At 38.8% G+C, this 21,356-nt stretch overlaps 1 pseudogene; it reads left to right on the forward strand.

Annotated features, from left to right (window-relative positions):
* The first annotated feature begins 7,269 nt into the window (after window positions 1–7,269).
* Window positions 7,270–13,475, forward strand: LOC123578778 (annotated as a pseudogene).
* Window positions 13,476–21,356: the final 7,881 nt, after the last annotated feature.

The following is a 21,356-nucleotide window of genomic DNA, read 5'->3' on the forward strand; positions in this document are numbered from 1 at the left end:
CTGGTTTCACTCAGATGGGGCCATGTGAGTAAAGATGTGATGGAAGTGAAGGAGAAATTCAAGTGAATGTCCGGGAAATGAATGTTTCAGATAGAGGGAAGGGCAAGTATCAAAACGTTGGTTTGGGAATCCGATTGAAATGACTGAGGAATAGCAAGGAGCCTGGTAGAGGTGGTGAAGAGTGAACTGAGATGATAGGTCAAAGAACAATCGTGTGGAGCCTCTCTGTGATTTGTAAGGATATTAGTCTCATGATGTGGGAAGCCCTTGTTGGACTTGATGGTCATGATATTATACCATCTAATTTTACTTTTTAAACAATATTACTCTGGGGGCTCTATTAGAAATAGACCAAAGGAAGGCAAAGGGGAAAATGAGAAAAACAACAGTAGTAGCTTGGGGCAATGCATTAGTTATAGAAGTTGGGAGACATGGTCAGATTTGGAACATATTTTAAGGCAGAGTGACAGATTTTGATGACAGATAGAACATGGGTTATGATAATTTAAGTGAAAAGGATGCCTCCAAAAGTTTTAGCCAATGCAAATGGAAGAGGAAGTTGCCCATGATGGAGGAATAGAGTTTTGTGGGTGGTGCTAGAGGAGGAGAGACTTTTTAGTGTCAAGTTTGAGATGCCCATGAGACAACTAGCAGGAGATATTTGTGAAGTCAATTGGACATATTTCTGGAGTTGGGAAGGGAGGTAGATTGTAGAAATACACGTTGGATCAATTAACTTCTAGATGGATATTAAAAGTCTTAAGGCTTTATGAAACTCCCCAAGAAGTGAATTGTGAAGAAAACTAAAGGAAAAAAAAAAAAAAAAGGACTGTATGCTGGGACACTCCAACATTAAGAGACCAGGGAGACGGGGATAAGAAAAAATAGATAAAGCAGAAAGAAAATAATGGCCTGAGGGGTAAGAAGAGAAACAGAGAGTATGGTATCCTCTAAGACAAGTAAAGAAACTGTTTCAAGGAGAAGGTAGTGATCAAAATGTTACAGATAGTTATGTTACTTTTCTAACCTGTCAAAAGTTTAGTCAGGCTGAGGGAAACAGTTAAGCTTATCTTGATCACATTAAAGGCCAACATGAATGAGCGACCATGAATTGAAGGTTAGATCTGTCAGCCCAGTTATGTATTTTTCTCATGCTGCAACCCTATGGGTTGTCAGAGAGTTTGATTTAACTAGAACTGTGGTTTCACTGAGTATAATTAAACAACAGAAGGACAAAAGAGTTAAGGACACATGTCAAGAGGTGATGAAAATGAAGGACCATGAGACTTAAGGACATACAATTGAGGGGAAAGGAGAGCACATAGGGACAAAAGGGACAACAAAATATTAGGAAGCTCATTGGTCTGAAGATGCGGACAGGCTTAAAGGATTATGTGGATGGGGGAAATAGAGGGTGTGAGCGGAAAAGAGAGACAGTGGTGGTCAGAGGTATGGTCCTTGAAACTGACAAGATCTGGAGGGTAACACAGGACAAGGGGCAGAGAGAGAGTGTAAGACAAGATCAGCGCAAGCAAGGAGGTTTGAACGGATAAAACACATGAATATTTAATCAACAAGAATAGTGTCAGGACTGACACTAGGGAAAAGGACAGTAAGCTGAAACTTAAAATCTTTAAGGAATAAGAAACAGTGACCTGGGGGCAAGATGGATCACAAATTAAATTTAAAATAGAGGCAATTCTTTTTTGCTAGAGCCCAGAGCTTCACCATACAATGGAATGAGTAGTTGCTAAATTGTAAAACATCAGTCCCTCGAGTAAATTCGTTAAACAAAATACTTTAAGAAAATATATCAAGATGTTTATTTCTTTGGATAAAAGATTGTGAATGACTTTAATTTTCTTCTTTGTTCCTTTATGTATTTTCTTAACTCAACCACAAATGAGAACAAAATACTTTTCTAATCAGGAAATAGTAAGTGAGGAAGGAAAGAAAGCAAATAATTACATTTTCTAATATGTCATTGTGACTAAATCAAGTTACTTTGTGATCACTAACTTGGTAAATTATTGTTCCTCCCTTTGAAAAATAAACAAATTATTCAATACCAGTTTCCATTTTATAAGTATTTCCACTCATTATTTTCCATGATCTCAAGAGGAAATTAAGCCTGGCATACTTCGGAGCTGTGGTTAGGGCATGATGCTATTCCCCTGAAAGTCTTATTTAAAATACTTCTGCTATAGCCAAACTGAAAAAATTCCTTCCTGAGAGTCGATTTTGAGGCCAATATATACATATTTTAAAACTCGGGAAACCATATGGTATTTCAATTTCCAAGAAACTTTGACAGTAAGCTTACTCTCCGTGAACCCAAATCACAGAATTCCAGCTTCCCTGCCTGGCCTACATTACTGGCCTTTACAATTAAACCTCAAGCCAATGGCTAACTGCTCCTTTTGAGAAGGATCCATAGTCTGGCTTTCTAAAACCATTTTCCTTTAACGTTTTGTTTAGTAAGTTTCTTTAGGCAAGTTCTTTGTCATATATCTCACGGTTGTGGCTCATAAGCAAGAGTTAAAATAATATAAGCAGCTAGGAGCCTTTTTTATATTTATTCTCAACCTGATAACATAATTGGGAGCCATTCTTTAAAACAGTGATATGGCAATAATAATGTTCATCCATTTTCACTTGGTGTCAGACACTCCCCACAAAAATTAATTAAATGCTTCCATGAACTCCGACTGCCACATTTTCTTTAGGGTCCTAATTAAAAAGCCATTATTAAAAAACCCCAATGCATTAAGCTTTCAACCTGGCAGTGAAATACTGACAAGTTTTTTTATGAAAGACTTACAGATGAGCCAGCGAGTCAACCCCATCCGCACATGTTCCAAAATGAGTGCATTCCGCTCTTGCCTCTGCTCCTGACGAAGTCATCTCTTTACAAGCGTTACATTTCATCTCTCTGAATTTGCTGGAGGTTCTTCAAAGAGGTTTTGCAAGCGTTTAGTCAATGTATTGGCAAAGCTTCGGTAAGGTCGACGAGGGAAGTAAGACTTGAATATCCGAATTTTAGATCTAAAATATTCCTTGTTTTACATCCTGACATTAAATCAATGCAATGTAAAAAGTCAGCAAGGTGTGTCCTCTTTACTTACAAAGCCTGCTGAAAATTAGTTTTCTGACAGTACTTTCTTACCTCTTGATTGGTATTACTCTGGACAATATAACTGGTATTGCTTTGCAAAAGCTTGCTTCTCCTCAGCAGTAACTTCTAGAGTATCAAGTCTGTAGAGCTAAGCTAAAAATCCAGATTTTGTAATAGGACTTTGTTACAAATAACTGGAAGCCTCCAGGAAGTGCATATGTGTGTGTGTGTGTGTGTGTGTGTGTGTGTGTGTATTATATACATTTTTTCAAGATTTAAAAAAAAATTTTAATGTTTTAATTTTTATTTTTGAGACAGAGAGAGACAGAGCATGAGCCAGGGAGGGGCAGAGAGCGAGGGAGACACAGAATCGGAAGCAGGCTCCAGGCTCTGAGCTGTCAGCACAGAGTCCGACGCGGGGCTCAAACTCATGGACTGTGAGATCATGACCTGTGCTTAAGTCAGACGCTTAACCGACTGAGCCACCCAGGTGCCCCTATATTATAAAAAGTTTTATTGTAACATGACAAAACTTGCCTACGTGGCATCATTTTTGTAGACAAATTGAAACTTGAAACAATACATTTGTAGTGTCCCCTAGTGTACCTTGAGCCATATTTCTCATTCATGATTTGCAAATCAAGAATACAAAGCCTAAACATAGTTATGTGAAAATGGTAATTAAAGACAATTAAAATTTTTAATTTTAGTTTTAATTAAAATTTTAATTAAAATGAATCTTATTAATTTTAATAAAAAATTAAAGATAATCCTTTACTTACTCATGCAGAGTAGAGAAACATCTAATTTTTTTTTCTTTCCAGTGGGGAGGGCTGTGTCACAGTTTAAAAAACAAGACGTCATGCAATCCCAGAACTCTAAGCACCACTCTTTGCAAGAAGTGTAGACTTGAATTATCCTTTGTTTGGGAAAAAAATTAAAGTAATAATAAAAGAGTTTGTCTGGAAGGTGAGCAGATTTGCAACTATTTGGACCCTATAACCTTGACATATTTCTTGTATGGCTCCTTTCCTCCCTGTATCTGTATAGCACTGTTTGTTTTTGGGGGGTCATATGTATAGATTCTTGACCAAGGGGATCATGAGCAGAGACACAAAAGGCCACAGGAAAGTCCTGCTAACCTCATCTTCTACCCAAGAATATGTTGTTCTGCCCTGGTGCTACATCAGATGTGATTGTATTTAAGGATGAATGATTCAGACCACAGAAGATGTTCTGATATCAAATGACTACGCTGACAGCATAAGACCAGACCACTTCCCTCTGGGTATGAGCAAGATTTTAACTAAGGAGAGTGGATATTCTGACTACAAGTCATTCAATGACAAAAGATGAAAAACAAAGATGTAAGCCATTCAACTCCCAACAAAACTGCCAAAGAAGCTCTTCCCAGCATGCCAGGCGGGGTTTACGAAAAGAGGTGAATAAAATGCCCGTGAGGGGTAAACTTGGTTTTGTCAAGCAGAGTCAGGCTAGCACCTGCGCTGAAGAGCATCCTGGGAAGCCTTCTGACATCGAATCACAGCTGGTGGCATCTGCATACAGTCACATTCAGGAGCCATCCTAATTTATTTGCATCAGACTTCCCTTCCCTTATTCCCAATCCTTCTGTGTTCTGATTACAACTTACGACCTTACCTCCATTTTCACAGGAGAGAGGATGAGCAGGTTGAGGACTTTGCCTTGAGATGGCAGCAGGCGACTTGCGAAGAGAAAAGAGACCATTGGAAGTATCAGCATTACTCTACAACACGACATGTGCCTAATGTGGCCAGTGACTACCAGGACTATACTGGGGGGCACAAAGAATTCTTAGGAAACCCACTACAGTACTGAAGGATAAAAACCTGCTAAAAGACTAGACATCATGCATCCAGGAGTGAATAAGCACATCAGCCCTTTTGATTTGGACATATATTCAGTATAACATCTGCAATTGAATATTTTTATTGAAGTTTCAACCTACTGAATGGGAGAAGACACTTGCAATGATATAGCTAATAAGGGATTAATATCCAAAACACATAAAGAACTTAACACAGTTCAACACCAAAAAACTCCCCAAATAATCCAATTAAAATGGGCAGACGATGCGAATAGACATTTTTCCATGGAAAACATACAGATGGTAAACAGATACATGAAAAGATGCTCAATATAACCGATTCTCAAGGAAATGCAAATTGAAAACACCATGAGTATCACCTCACACCCATCAGAATGATTAAAATCAGAAGCACAAGAAACAACAAATATTGGTGAGGATGTGGAGGAGAAGGAACCCTCATGCACTGTTGGTGGGAATGCAAACTGGTGCAGCCACTGTGGAAAACTGTACAGAGGTTCCTCAAAAAATTAAATATATAAATACCATATGACTCAGTAACTCCACTACCGAGATGTACCCAAAGAAAACAAAAAAGCAAAATCAAAAAGCTATATGCACCTCTGTTTATCACAGCATTATTTACAATAAGCCAAGATATGGAAGCAACATAAATGACCATGAATAGATTGAGAAATGGAGAAATGGATATTATTCACATGTAAGGGAATATTACCCAGCCATAAAAAGAATGAAGGGGCGCCTGGGTGGCTCTCGGTGTCAGTTGGGCACCCGACTTCAGCTTAGGTCATGATCTAGCAGTTTGTGAGTTCGAGCCCCACATCGGGCTCCATGCTGAGGGCTTGAACAGAGCCTATAGGCTGCTTTGCATTCTGGGTCTCCCTCTCTCTCTGCTCCTCCCCCACTTGTGCTCTGTCTCTCTCTCTCAAAATTAAATAAACATTTAAAAATCAAAAAAAAAAAAAAAAGAATGAAATCTTGCCATTTTCAATAACATGGATGGATCTAGAGGGTATAATGCTAAGCAAAAAAGCCAGTCAGAGAAAGGAAAATACCATATGGTTTCACTCATATGTGGAATTTAAGAAACAAAACAAACAAAAAAAAATAAAGAAACCAACATAAAACCACATTCTTAAGCAAAGAGAACAGACTGGTGGTTACCATAAGGGAGGTAGGTGGGAGGAATGGGTGAAATACACAAAGGGGATTAAGAGTATGCCTATTTTGATGAGCATTGGATTAATAAACATATAGACCTGTTGACTCATTATACTATATACCTGAAGTTAATATAACAGTGTATGTTAATTAGACTTAAAAATTTTATTGAGGTTTTATTTATTGGCTTTCATTTCTTATGCTCACATAGTAGACCTGAGACTGCCGTATTTGGGAAAGTCTACTTGCAAGATTGGCCCTTGGCTGCCATGTGGAGAGCATGGGCCACAGAAGCACTGTTTTGATGCCCAGGTAGTAAATGTGATACAGAGTTTTGAAACAGACATTATTCTCAGTCTGAATCCAATTCAAAGTGTATCCAAACCAATTAAAACAGTAGGGAAAATGGCACCACCTTGGCATTCTAGGTTGGCATCCTAACTCTTCACTAATTCATTCATTTTTCATTTAACAAGTGTTTATTCAGCCTCTCCAGGGTCAGGTACTATTGCTGGCACTGAGTATAGAATAGTGAACAAGATAGTCTTTTCTAATAAAAGTTACACACACACACACAAAAAAAAACAACTAAAGAGGGGTTCCTGGGTGACTCAGTCAGTTGAGTGTCTGACTCTTGATTTTGGCTCAGGTCATGATCTCACTGTTGTGGGACTGAGCCCCAAATTGGGCTCTGCACTGACAGCATGGAACCTGCTTAAAACAAAAACAAAAACAAAAACAAAGCACCTAAAGAAAACCATGTCTGGTAGCAATAAAAGCTATGAAGAGAACTCAAAGCAAGTAAGAGAATCGAGTAAGGAAGAGATGGGTTCTCAGGGCATCATCTGGCAAGGAAGTGGTTCTCACTAAGGGCATCTCTAACAGCGGCAGCTTCCTTTCAGTTCTCAGTAGACACTGAACATCTGTCAGGGAACCAGGCAAAAAGAAAAAAAAAAGAGTAAGACAGGACAGATAGGCACATGCAGGATGTGCAGGCAAACCCAGACACAAATGGGAGACCCTAGAGGGACACTACTGTCCCGGGTTATGCACATGGGCGTCAGAGCCATTAAAACTTAAGTTATTATCTGTTCGTATGACCTCACTGTGCCCAGGACCTGCTAAGATGCAGGAGTTTTCAGATGATACAATTAACGGCACAAATAGAAACGGAGTGACTGAGACAGACAACTGCAAGCCTGCACCTGGAGCTATGGTCAGAGATCATATCTGAAGATACATATTTGGGCGTCACAGAAAGTGGTTAAACAGTGATAACAGTATAACAAGACAAGCAAGAGTTCAGGGTGGAGTCTTGAGGAATGTTCACATTTAGGTTCAAGGGGATGAAATAACAGAGAGGAAATATTCATATAAAGAGAATCAAAATAGAGAAACAGCAAAACTAAAAAAAAAATAAACAAATCACAGTATTCCAACAAAAAGGCAGAAGGGTATTTGGTAGTGACAAATTCTATGAAGATAAGAATAAATGCTGAGGAATAAAAAAGAGTCAATTTATTTAGAGGATACGTAGGAACTAACAGGGGAGAGCATCATCAATGTGATGAAATGAAGCTAAATTGTACAGTGTTATAAAGGAATTCAGATGAAATAGTTTTAGATCAGGTACCTCAGACACTGAACCAAGAAGGGAAAGACAGAGCTAGGAAGGTGCTAATAGATGTGTCTGTCACCAAGGTGGCAATTAAATAAGCCCTTATTAATTTTTAAATAAATAAGTATAGAAATAAAAGGGTAACACTAAGTGTATAAGAGTTTGACTTTTTTTTTTTTTTTTAGAGAGAGAGCCCAAGTGGGGGAGAGGGGCAGAGGGAGAGAATCTTTTTTTTTTTTCTTTGAGAGAGAGAAACAGAGTGTGAGCTGGGGAGGGGCAGAGAGAGAGAGAGGGAGACACAGAATGTGAAGCAGCCTCCAGGCTCTGAGCTGTCACCACAGAGCCTGATGTGGGACTCAAACCCATGAACCATGAGACCATGACCCGAGCCGAAGTCGGACACTTAGCCAACTGAGCCACCCAGGTGCCCTGTAGAAAAAGAGAGAGAGAGAGAGGGAGAGAGAGAGAGAGAGAGAGAGAGAGAGAGAGAGAATCTTAAGCAGGTTCCATGCTCAGTGCAGAGCCCTACATGAGGCTTGACTCCAAGACCCTGGGATCATAACCTGAGCTGAAATCAAAAGTCCAAACCAAACGGATTGAGCCACTCCAGCACTCCTGACTTTGTGTTTCATTGTTAATGAGAAAAGCAGAAGGGAAGAAGCCTATGGAAAGACAGAAACTGAAGTTACTGAAGACAGGAGGGATGATTATGAAAGCATTACACAGAGAGCAACAAGGAAGTAGACCTAGAACATGGAGAGGCATGTACTTCCTCTGAAGCAATGAGATAGATAGAACTCTTCTGATGCTTCAAGGCGAAGATTAAGTTACATGCAAGAGTTAGCGATTGATAGCTGCAGTCCCTTTGAGAGGCTGGAGTCAAGGTAACTAGCAAAACCTGCAGGGGATAGAGTGAAATGATCTAGAAAGGACTCAAAACTTCCAGAAATTTTGCCTTTAAAATGTTAGCCCTTCCAAAGCAGCCACATTCTAAATGAAGACCTATCCTACCTCTCTTCCTCAAACTCCCACCCAAACATGTGACTGAAAGACTGGAGAATCAAAAGCAAGGAGAGAAAAATTTGCAGATTTATATGAGGCTGACCGTGCACAGGAAAAGGTACCTGATCACGAGCTTTGCAGGTGCAGGTGAAATTTGCCTATGGATGGTGACCCACTGGAGACCTCTGATGGGTTCCTAACTTCAGGTTCCCACCCAGAGAATGTTACGAAGATTGACAGGTGTTTAGGCATTCATCAGTGTTTTTTGGTCTTTTTTTTTTTTAATTAAAGTATAGTTGGGGTGCCTGGGTGGCTAGGTTGGTTAAGTGTCCGACTCTTGATCTCAGCTCAGGTCATGTTCTCACACTGGGTGAGTTCGAGCCACACATCGGACTCTGTGCTGATGGTGGAAAGCCAGCTTGGGATTTTCTCTCTCCCCCTCTTTCTGTTCCTCCTCCGCTTGTGCTCTCTCTTTCTTTCTCAAAAATAAATAAATAAACTTAAAAAAATTAATAGAAAAAATTAAAGTATAGTTGATACACAATATTAGTTTCAAGCATACAGTATAGTGGTTGGACCACTCTGTGCGTTAGACTAGGTTCACCAGGAGAGTAGCCACATCTGTCACCACACAATACTGTTTTTATACTGTTGGCCACATTCCCTATGCTGTACCTTTACAAACTCATACAACATGGCCCTGCACAAAGTCTAGTGAGGGTGATAAAAGCAACCTTGTTAAAAAGCACAATGTTGGGGTGCCTGGGTGGCTTAATAAGTTAGGCATCCAACTTTGGCTCAGGTCATGATCTTGTGGTTCATGAGTTCAAGCCCCACATCAGGCTCTGTATTCACAGCTTAGAGCCTGGAGCCTGCTTCAGATTCTGTGTCTCCCTCTCTCTCTCTGCCCCTTCCCTGCCATCTCTCTCTCTCTCTCTCTCTCTCTCTCTCTCTCTCTCTCTCCCTCTCAAAAATAAACATTAATTAAAAAAAAATAAAAATAAAAGTGAATGAAGCTAAACTCACTGAGGCAACCAGAAGAGAAAAATGGAATGTAGCAACCTAACAATTTCTGGGTCAGTTCAAGAATCCCTGAAGTTCTTACATGATGGAGAATATTACCTGGGATGACCTCATGTAGACTGAGAAAAACTTGAAGATCAGAAGTTTCTTGTGGCCATGACTAAAGTTGATACAAGGTAGCTTTTATTTTATTTTTTCTACATAAACAATTTTATGTCTGTACTATATAGCATTTTAAACAGGATCTGGCTAGCTAAAAACAAAAACTAAGTATGAGGCAAGGAACTAACCAGAGCTCTCACTTCCATTTAAGAAATTAAATAACAGGGGCGTCTGGGAAGCTCAGTCGGTTAAGCAGCCGACTTCAGCTCAGGTCGTGATCTCCCGGTTTGTGAGTTCGAGCCCTGCATAGGGCTCTGTGCTGATAATGCAAGTCCTCCTTGGGATTCTCTCTCTCTACCTCTCTCTTTGCCCCTCCCCCACTTGTACTCTCTTAAATAAACTTAAAAAAATTAAATGACATATACGAAGGAAATCCAGTGGCCATTAGTTTTGCCCTCATATTTTGGTCTCCACCATCAAAATCAACATCTAATTCCATTTCCTGATAATTGTTGTTATAAATGGAGTACAGATATAAATAAAATATGTTTCTTAACAAAGCAAGATAAGAATCATAAATTTCAAGTAATAGCTGCCAGGTAAGTGAGTTCAGCATGTTAGTAGGCAAAGGGCAAAGAAATGTGTGTCTCTCTCTCTGCATGCAATCATGGATTGACCTGGTAATAGCCTTTCTAATTAATTTATGATGCTTGATTTCATTTCATTCAGGGTGTGAGTCACACACAAGCTCTGATTTCTCACCACTTTTGATATAATTATAACCTAAAAATCTTAAAAGGAACTTTCATTTTTTAAGAAAATGTACTGAGAAATCATTTGGAAGAAGAACCTCATATTAATTGTCATTTTTCGAAAATTACATTAGTACTGTGGTAGTTTTAGGAAAGATAGAACCATTTATTTTTTAATTTTTAAGGTTTCTTTTTTTTTATTTTTAAAAAAAAATTTTTTTTTTCAACGTTTATTTATTTTTGGGACAGAGAGAGGCAGAGCATGAACGGGGGAGGGGCAGAGAGAGAGGGAGACACAGAATCGGAAACAGGCTCCAGGCTCTGAGCCATCAGCCCAGAGCCCAACGCGGGGCTCGAACTCACGGACCGCGAGATCGTGACCTGGCTGAAGTCGGACGCCTAACCGACTGCGCCACCCAGGTGCCCCTTTAAGGTTTATTTTTGAGAGAGAAAGAGAGAGAGTGCAATGGGGGAGGGGCAGAGAGCGAGAGAGAGGGAGACACAGAATCTGACGGAGGCTCCAGACTGTGAGCTGTCAGCACAGAGCCCATCGTGGGGCTTGAACTGTGAGATCATGACATGAGTCAAAGTCTGACGCTTAGCCAACTGAGCCACCCATGCACACCAGAACATTTAATTCTTAAGCTTATATAACTCAGTAGCGCCTTTTAAAAGATAGCTAAGATTTAAATTATTTGTTTCTGAGAGGTGTTCTTTTTATATTACAATAAGACAATTTCCCTTGGTTGCCAGGAAGTTTTTCTAAGGTTGATCAACTATAGTTATCTTTTTGAAATCATTATGTCATGGTCAACTAATTAATGTTATAATATAACATATTTCATAAGCTAATGGCAACTTTGTGAATGGAAAGAAACTGTCCATGTTGTACACAAGTTTTTGAAAATCCTTCCGTAATTAATCATCACCAGCTCCTCTGCACTGTGAAATGGACTATTTTGGCTTCCCAAATAATTGCAATTTATAACTAAAGACAGAGCTCCAAAGAACCTGGGGTACTAATGGGAGCTATCATCCTTTACAAACTGATTAAAACTATAGCTGCAGATGAAAACTGGTACAAGCAGGCCAAATATATCTTACCTGGCAGTTGCTGGTAGAATTTCTATTTTATAACCAGTGTTTGGTTATCATCACCTGAAAAAGTATGTTTTATGTTTGGGAGGATTTCTTGAAGCTCGAAGATTGCCCATTATATGTAGTGTTTATTCCACAAGTTTCTGAAGCTCCAGATGTTGAAAGTACATTCCAATTATCCGAATATTTTTAAATATTTAATCTACACTCAAACACCCCTCTGTGGCTTATCACTAGTGAGTAACTTACCTCATCTCATCAAGTCCTTTGTTAGAAAGCGTCCCACTCCCTCTCTCTCTGCCCCTCCCCCGTTCATGCTCTGTCTCTCTCTGTCCCAAAAATAAATAAACGTTGAAAAAAAAAAAAAATTAAAAAAAAAAAAAAAAAAAAAAAGGGGCGCCTGGGTGGCGCAGTCGGTTAAGCGTCCGACTTCAGCCAGGTCACGATCTCGCGGTCCGTGAGTTCGAGCCCCGCGTCAGGCTCTGGGCTGATGGCTCAGAGCCTGGAGCCTGTTTCCGATTCTGTGTCTCCCTCTCTCTCTCTGCCCCTCCCCCGTTCATGCTCTGTCTCTCTCTGTCCCAAAAATAAATAAACGTTGAAAAAAAAAAAAAATTGAAAAAAAAAAAAAAAGCGTCCCACAGGTAGCCGAGTATTGCAAAGACCAACCAATAAAAATTTAAAAAGAAAAAAAGGAAAGGAATTCTGCAGTAAATCTGCAAATATCTTCAGAGATTGCATAAAATTTGTATTGGAGAATGACTTGAATCATATCAAAACTCTTCATAGATAAGGATCTAATCAAATTATACCAGTTAACTGAAAAGGGGTCAGTAAGAATGGTGGAAGGAAAGGTGTTTCCAGGAACAATGACTGGAATATCAAAGGATCCATAGCAACCTTGAAAACAATTTGTAAAATTTTTGGATTTTTTTTTTTTTTTTTGCAAAATACTCTCTTAAGGTCACATGGCAAAGGTCAACAGTAAAACACAGGAATTAGTAATGTGTTGTCTTACACATTTGTCAGCAAAATTACCCTCAAAGTCCATCCTAAAAACTAGGGCACAGAGGAAGAAGGTGGTGGTGATTGCCAAGACTGAGCTGAGCCCAGTGACAGGACCACAGTGTTAGTATTAGGAGACTTTACAACCCACACTGGTGTAACAGGTTGCCACCTACATTCAAGAAACTGCTCGTGCCAGGAAAGATTCAGCCTCTTCTCTGTACGGGACACCTTTGGAGCAAAGAGAGTTATGACTATCTCAAAACTCAGATCAGTGAGGTTCGTATTGTGAGAGGAGATGTTCGTGGGAATCTGAATTATCCAGAACAGAAAGGGCTGACTGATAGGCAGTTTACAATTGGCTGGTTCCCTGGGCATCAAGTGATTCCCTGGGGAGGCACAGCCAGCTTAGCCCCATTGCACAGTGAGTCTGATGTGGACATTCTTATCTCAGGACACACACACAAATTTGAAGCATTCGAGCATGAAAATAAATTTTATGTTAACCCAGGTCCTGCCACTGGAGCACATAATGCCTTGGAAACAAACATGATTCCTTCATTCATGTTGATGGATATCCAGGCTTCCACAGCTGTCACTTATGTGTAGCAGCTAATTGGAAATGATGTGAAAGTAGCATGAATTGAATACAAAAAATCTTAAAGCCAGGCCTGTCTTGCCATGCTTTTTTTTTCATTCCCCTGTTCAAATAATTAAACACTAATGAGCCATTAAAAAAAAAAAATAGGAAATCTATCTTTTCAAATTAGTGTTTTGTTTTCTTTGGGCAAATACCCAGTAGTGGAATTATTGGTTCATATGTTATTTCTATTTGTAATTATCAAATATTTAAGAGGACAAATTTTTGGTATACACACAATAAATAAATTTGCTTTATTTTTCCACATAGAATTTAAATTAAATGTTTTCTATTTGTCATGATGACATTTTTATTTCTATTTTTGATGGATTCTGTTTGTGACTGTACCAGGTAACAATTATTCTTAGGGAACAAGGGATTCCTTTATGTCAATTACCTTTACCAGATAAATCAAAACCTCTGATTCTTTCTTTTTTTTTTTTTCTTTTTTTTTTTTTTTTTAAAGAGAGAGACAGAGAAGGAGAGGGCAACACAGAATCCAAAGCAGGTTCCAGGCTCTGAGCTGTCAGCACACAGCCCAACGTGGGGTTAGAACTCTCAAGCTGTGAGACCATGACCTGAGCCGAAGTCGCACGCTTAACCGACTCAGCCACCCAGGCACCCCCTTTCTTTTTTTTTTTTTTTAATGTCAGATAAGGCACAGACAACCAGATGTTTAGTTTGCCCACATGTCTGTCTTTAATGCAGTTCATGGGAAATTTAAGTTGGGCAGGGTTTCTACTTATCACACGTTATGTAAATTCAGTGTGGCTACAGAAGGACAAGAATTACTATCAGTTTAGCTTAAGTATATTTGTGTATTATGACTGAGACAGAACTTTGCTTTAAATATATGGTATTTGTGTGAGTGCAAGGGTGTGTGTGTGTGTGTGTGTACGTGTATATAAATAGTAAAGAAATTTAGATGTGTAGTAGATTAATAGGAGTCTGAATAGAAAGGAAAATATTAAGCATGAGGATTTTTATAAAACGCAGAAATGCACTGCCTTTTCTATTCTGTCAGTTGATTTCTATTGTTGTTGTCATGTGTCCTAGAGAAAAATCATTACTTGATAAATCCACCAAAATTGGATGAATACGACAGGAAGGATTACTATTTTCCAGATTATATATTTTATAATTGACCTAAAACTTCTTTTTTTTTTTAATTTGGAGAATTTTTATTAATTTACACAGCCTGTACATGTGCATCCTTTGTTAGTTTACTAGTTTATCAATTTTCTTAGAAGAATCAATACCCAAAGTACCAGTAAGATGTAAATTCTGATCAACAGGGTCTAACATAAAAGCTGAACAGTGTTAGTCACCCGTCAAAAAGGGATATTCTCGTCTCTGAGACAAGGTCTCTCTGTTTTCCTGAAACAAATTCCTGAAAATCGGCATCTCACAGACATGCTTCTGTTTTCTTTAATTTCAGCTGCAGGCAGTAGCCATTTTAGAAAACATAACAAGACCCAGAATTTCTGATTTCCTTCCAATTTAGCTAGCTAATAGACAACATTTCTTATTGCTGATTGCACGAAACCTGAACTCTTCCTCTCCAGGATTCTGGCAAAACGGCTTTCTGAAAACTCTGGTGGAAATATGTAATCAGAGCTCTCTTATCAGTAAGAGAAGCAAATGGCACTGAGTTTAATGGGCACTGAATGAATCAGACTTGACGGCCATGTTCAAAAGTCAAAAGCTTGTTTGAAGGGGCACTGTACACAGTAAAGAAATGTTTTTTTAATCACCTGACTAAATGGTCAAGGAAAAGATCAGTGGGACTGATTGAGAAGCTTCATTTGTGCTTCAATTTGGGGACTTATTGTACTTCAAAAATTGGCCTAGGTTTTAAGTTGTTTGGATGATTGTGAAATTATATATATATATATATATATATATATATATATATATATATATAGCCACATTGGTGAATTACATTGGCAGTCTACCAAACAGAAATTTCAAGGAACAGGTGGTTATGACATTAAAATGAATAGAATCTCTTTCTCCCGGTAACAAAGGAAACAGGGTTTCTAAAAGTAGAGTGTGTATATTTCATAAAGAATATTTCATTTTCAATAGAAGATGAGTTTATTAGTGATAAAGATAAAATTTAATTATGAAACATGGTATCTTGAGCAGGTAAATGAAAGTAAATCTGCATTCGATGTACAATTTTTAAAATATGATCAGTTCATTTAGAAGAAATACAGCACAAAAACAGGTTCCTTGGAGAAAAATAGAATACAGGAAATGACAAGTATTTTTTGTTTTGATACCAGGCAAGAACTTATTTCCAAAAGTCCTACTGCAGTATTTACAGAAGCAATTCCTTGGATTTCCACAACCACCCAAGAAATAATATCACAAACGCATCGATGACTACATTTTCAAGTTCTGAAAATTTATCTTCTCAGACAGTGAGGTGCTTGAGGGGAAAAAATTTTTGTTTAGTAAATTACAAGAATGACCACAATTGTTACCATCAAGTTTGAACGTGTGACCAGCCTCACACCTGTCAGATGGAGAAAAGGCATTCCTTTTACACCTCATTTCAGTTAGGAGATCCCAAACCACTAAATGACCAACACGGCCCATGCCACCCATTTAATGGTGTGCAGGCCAGCAAGCACCCTCTGAATGTCCCATTGGCAGATTCCAGCCATTTGCTTCTTTGCCATCCTGCATGTGAGATTAGAACTAAGGCCACTTGATGGAAGATTCGCCCAGTGATGGTGGAAAAAGGGAATGAGCAGCCAATGAGGAACGAAAGAGCAATGGGGCAGGAAAGGGCTTGCTTTTGCTGGAAAAGCAGTGGCGAAGAAAACTGTGGCACTAAGGATCCCAGGGCTTGCCCGGGAAAGATAGAATCTGCTCCAACAGGAAATTGACAAAATCACATGCAACCTATTCATAAACACTAGTCCCTTCTCGCAGGTTTGGACCAGAGGGTCAGGGAACATTTTCCTGAATCTAGGTACTTTGCAGTTTGTCTTGTCACAGGATTCAAGAAATAGAAGCCTGTTGCTCTTGAAAAACACCCCTGATACAGGGGGGTAATGAAAGGTGCCCATTTTGCTTCAGGCCATGATTCAGCTTTCTCATCCCTTGTACCCTTTCTCCATTCCCTGTCCTCCTACCCCTGTCCTACTCTCACATCCCTTCTCTCTACTTCCCTCCGTTCTTCACTCCCACTCTCCCTTCTTTAAAGGTAAAGAAATGATCCACTTTCAACTCCTTAGCAAACAGGGACAATGTGCTTTTTTGTTTGTTTGTTTGCTTGCTTGCTTAATAAAGAGGAAGGAGGTAGCTGGTTTCCTACCACTTTGGCTTAAAGTGTCCTCTTGTAAATTTTAGAGGCCCAACCTTTTTTTAAATATTTTAATGTTTATTTATTTTTGAGAGGGAGAGAGAGGGGAGAGAGTCAGAGAGACAGAGAGACAGAGTGCAAGCAGGGGATGGGCAGAGAGAGGAGAAGACACAGAATCCAAAGCAGGCTCCAGGCTCTGAGCTATCAGCACAGAGCCCAACATGGGGCTCCAACCCACCAACCTCAAGTTCCTGACCTGATCTGAAGTGGAGGCTTATTGATTGAGCTACCCAGGCACCCCTAGGGGTCCAACCTTCTGATTTGCAGGGCAAGATCCGGGGCCTTCTAACTAGTGGGACTATAAACCCACACCTCTGAAATGGAGCTTAAAGTTTCTCAGGAGACACACAGGACATAATCCCTAAATTAGCCTTCTTGTATCTGGAGGAGATAAATCTTAATTATCTTCTGCATTACTGTATAAATCTGTTTGAAATCCTGTCCAGATTTGGTAGTTGATTTCATGCTACTTACACGCTTGTAAACCTGATAATGTTTACTCGATAACACAATGTGTTCTTTCTCTCTTCTTCACTGGTGTGGAGGTTGTTTTAGTTCCCCATCCTTCCGTCCTCTCTCCTTCTTTGTTACCACTTTTCTTTCTTTTCACAAATACCGAGAAGGGACAGAGGGCACTATGGTAAATACAAAAAGATATCGGAGCGTAACAACCTGGACTAAAATGTAAAAACAAAACCATCTTATTTGTTTCAGTCTCTTTAACTTCCCCACCAGGATTTTAAAATACAGGTTTTCTTTTTCTTGCTAAATCGGGTGTTATTTCAGTTAACTTTTAATCATTTTTTTCCTTGTTGTGATTATCTGGTTATTGTTTACCCAGGAAATATTTTTTTCTGCCTGCATTATTTTTAGCTCTGGTTGCAAAAAAATCCTAACAAAGTGTTTAATTCCGTCGTTTTTGCATGACTCATGGTGTGTTGTCTAACATTATTGATGCATGAGGCTTGTAAATGCCTGAGCTTGAAAGGGGAAGGATTCAATGCTGTCTGAGAAGTTGAATCTTTTACTGCCATTAATCAACTAAAGTCTATGTGCTTCCCTTGAAAGCAAGTGTGATTACTCTAACACTTTTTTTCTTTTTTAAGTTATAAGCCAAACTTAATCTTTGAAAGCAAGATAATAGAAATATATTTAAATGTTTACAGCTTATTACAAAATTAGAATATTCATTGCATTCTACTCCTGTTTGAAGTAAACCAACTCATGTTGAAGTTAACCAATTGTATCATATATATAGATATCATATATGATATCTATACATATGATATAATATATTATATAGATAGATATAGATATAGATATAGATATAGATATAGATAGATGGCCTTAATGTTCCCCTCAGTTTGACTCAATTTTAGATAGGTTCCTTCCTGACTACAGGCCCCTGACTTCTATTCTTTTAGAGGACATATTTTAGAAAACTTAAAATTATAAATTATTTCTCTGTCCTTTGAGATGTGAATCTTGTCCCAACTTCTTGCCAGTGTCTTTGGATTCAGGACTGTCTTTCTTAAGGACCTGGGGGCCATCCCTTTGAAATGCAGACATCAAGAAAGATAGAGCCCATCTTCAAGCTCTGTGACAGGATAGGATCCTAACTTTGATAAGCGCCAATTAGCAATCACAGATGACTTAATCACTTTAACCATCCTGATAAAGTCCTCCAGTACTGTTTCACTGCTCACCCCAGTGCTTAAAAACTCTTTTGCCTTTGTTTCAATGAAGCATATATATTACATTTTATTTAAGTATAAAATGGATTTTATATATTCTATACATATTTATACATATGCATTTTATACATTTTATATGTATGTATACACATCTACATATTTTATGCATATATAAATATATATTAAACATATTTATGCACACACCCCCATATATATATGCAAAAATATAAATTTAATAACACCAGAGCCAAGTACTATGGTTGAAGCAGATATAGAAGATACAGACCATTCTATTTTTAAAATAACACTATTGTTTCCTTCTACACTCTTCACTGGTCCCTTCCTGTCTCAACACATGAACACACACACACACACACACACACACACACACAGAGCAAATCTAGAGCCTCTGTAGCTTTGGAGTGGAGTTATCCAGGAGTCTTTCTGTCATCTGTGAGCAAGGAGGAGCTGATCCTATCTGGAGAAGGGAGGGGAGGTTCACCCTTTTCTTAGCTCCTGGGAAGATTCTTGCTGGATTGTATATAGATCAGAACTCTCAGTCTCCTCACACGGAATGATAATGTTGTTGATAGGACAAGTAGACTTTGTTCTAGGATTAAGCATCAAGGGCTTGCTTATGCGGTCTCTGTACTTGAGTATTTCCCTTCTCTTTCATTACATGTTGGGCCATCCAGAGAAACTTCATGTCTGTCTTGTCCAACTTCGTAGTATCCTTATTCCCTGATGAGCCCGGAGCTCTGTGCACAAGACCCTAGCTCTTACAATTGCATTGCTGAGGACCCAGGGTGAGTGGATTGCTCACCTAGACCATAACCCACTGGGTGACAAAACATTGTCCTTCTTTGAATTTGTTTTGTATCTATGTCTCTTCTGTCAGTCAGACTCTTCAGTCTTACGCTCTACACCCATACTTGCTTCATTAGAATTTACAATGGCTTTCTGATACAGCTCATGGAAAAGCCAATGAAAAGCTTCTCTGCTCTCTGTCACTCATGTTGCTGGTGAGATAGCTTGCTTGAGGCATAACAAAAAATATATATAGAGATGAAAACAAATATTATTTATTATGTGCATTATTATGTGCAATAAATAGCATTAATATACAGTGGCATTACATATGTATTGCCTAATACAATAACAGCCATCCAACTTTGGTGTTATTATCCCTCTTTTACAGATTGGTAATCAGAGCTGGAGATTCATAAGAAACTTGGTCGGCTATGGAGCCATTAGCACTAAATGCAGAAGCTGAAATTCAAACACAGGACTAGTTTGGGCACAGATCTTAAACTCCTTCTATTCAGCAGATATTCAGTGTTAAGAATTACGACACTGGTGGCAGAAGGAAAAAACTCTCAACTGCAAAAGTGGCGGGTGTTATAAAAATAAAGGCACAGCACTAGGAATCAGAAAGCCTTCCAAGTTAGTTGTGTGACCTTGAACAAATCATCTAGTTATTTGAAATAGCAATTTCCTTATCAGTTGAATGAGGAATTAGGGCAGCTGGTGATTTTACAGATCTTTTATAAATTAAAAATTATATGATTCTGTCTGAATGCTAATTAGGCTGTCAGATACTTCCTGGAAATATGCATTTGAAAAGAACGCTTACTGCCATTTCCTCTGGAAACTTCTAAAGATACATAACACAGTGTGGTATAAGAATAAAGTACTTCTAAAGATATATATAACCTAGTGTGGTATAAGAATAAAGTTAGGAGGGGCACCTTGGTGGCTCAGTCTGTTAAGCATCTGACTTTGGCTCAGGTCATGATCTCCTGGTTCATGAGTTCAAGCCCCACTTTGGGCTCTGTGCTGACAGCTCAGAGCCTGCCTGGAGCCTGCTTCAGATTTTGTGTCTCCCTCTCTCTCTGCTCCTCCCCCACTTGCACTCTGTGTGTCTCAAAAATAAATAAAAAATATTTTAAAAAAAGAATGAAGTTAGGAAACTTGTGAAAAGAATAATATCTTTCCATTAGATCTTAAATAAAAATGCTTCAAAGTCCTTAACCCTCTCTTCATTCATCCATGTAGTGAACATAAAAATAATAAATGTCATTCACCTCAAGTTTTGTTTCACAGAGGCTGCCTCTTTCTTCTTGTCTAAGCATGAATCTGAGAAGGGCTTTTTCTCACTCCCCAGCCAAGCTAATGAATACCAGAGGAAGAAAAACCCATAAATCCCAATATCTAGCTCACAATTTGCCTTCCATGTGCCCAGCTAATAATTTTCAGGTTGAATGAGTTTTTGTGTCCGCATTCTCCAGGGATATGAGAAGCCATTAACCATGATTAGGATTGCTGGAAGTGGAGGAAATGTGTAGGATCAATGTAGGTTTGGCAGCCAAAGCAAATCTACTTTAGCTTACATATATTAAGAATTGTGTTTGTGAAACTCATCTGTTCTGGGGAGCAGAAGATAAAAGGAAGTTGCCTAATACGGGTAAGCTACCATGCTCATTCAGACATACCAGTGATAACGTCAAAACCATCTTCGGCTGTCCAGTTACAAGTCAGCTTGTGCTTATTGAATGCCAGCAAAATGCACAAGGATTTGGTAGATGCCAGTAGACTAGCAAATTGCCTTATTATCCATTAACATCATCTCCATCCAATAAAATCACACCATCCACGGGCTCCATTACAAAATCCAGAACTGTTCCTTTTATCTTTACTAATCACCTAATGTACATCTATGAACTTAAATATTAATGTGGCTAGTAATTTTTCATGACCTACGAATCAGTCAAAAGCATCCTAAAGGGGAGAACTCTACATATCTCAAGAAGTTTTTCTTCTACTTCATATAATATGTATATAGGTAAGCAACAGAGAAAGACAGAATGTGAAAGGGACAGTGCCTGTGCACAGGCCTATTACAATAT

Source organism: Leopardus geoffroyi, chromosome A1 (genome assembly GCF_018350155.1).
Source record: "Leopardus geoffroyi isolate Oge1 chromosome A1, O.geoffroyi_Oge1_pat1.0, whole genome shotgun sequence".
In the NCBI taxonomy this organism is placed as follows: domain Eukaryota; kingdom Metazoa; phylum Chordata; class Mammalia; order Carnivora; family Felidae; genus Leopardus; species Leopardus geoffroyi.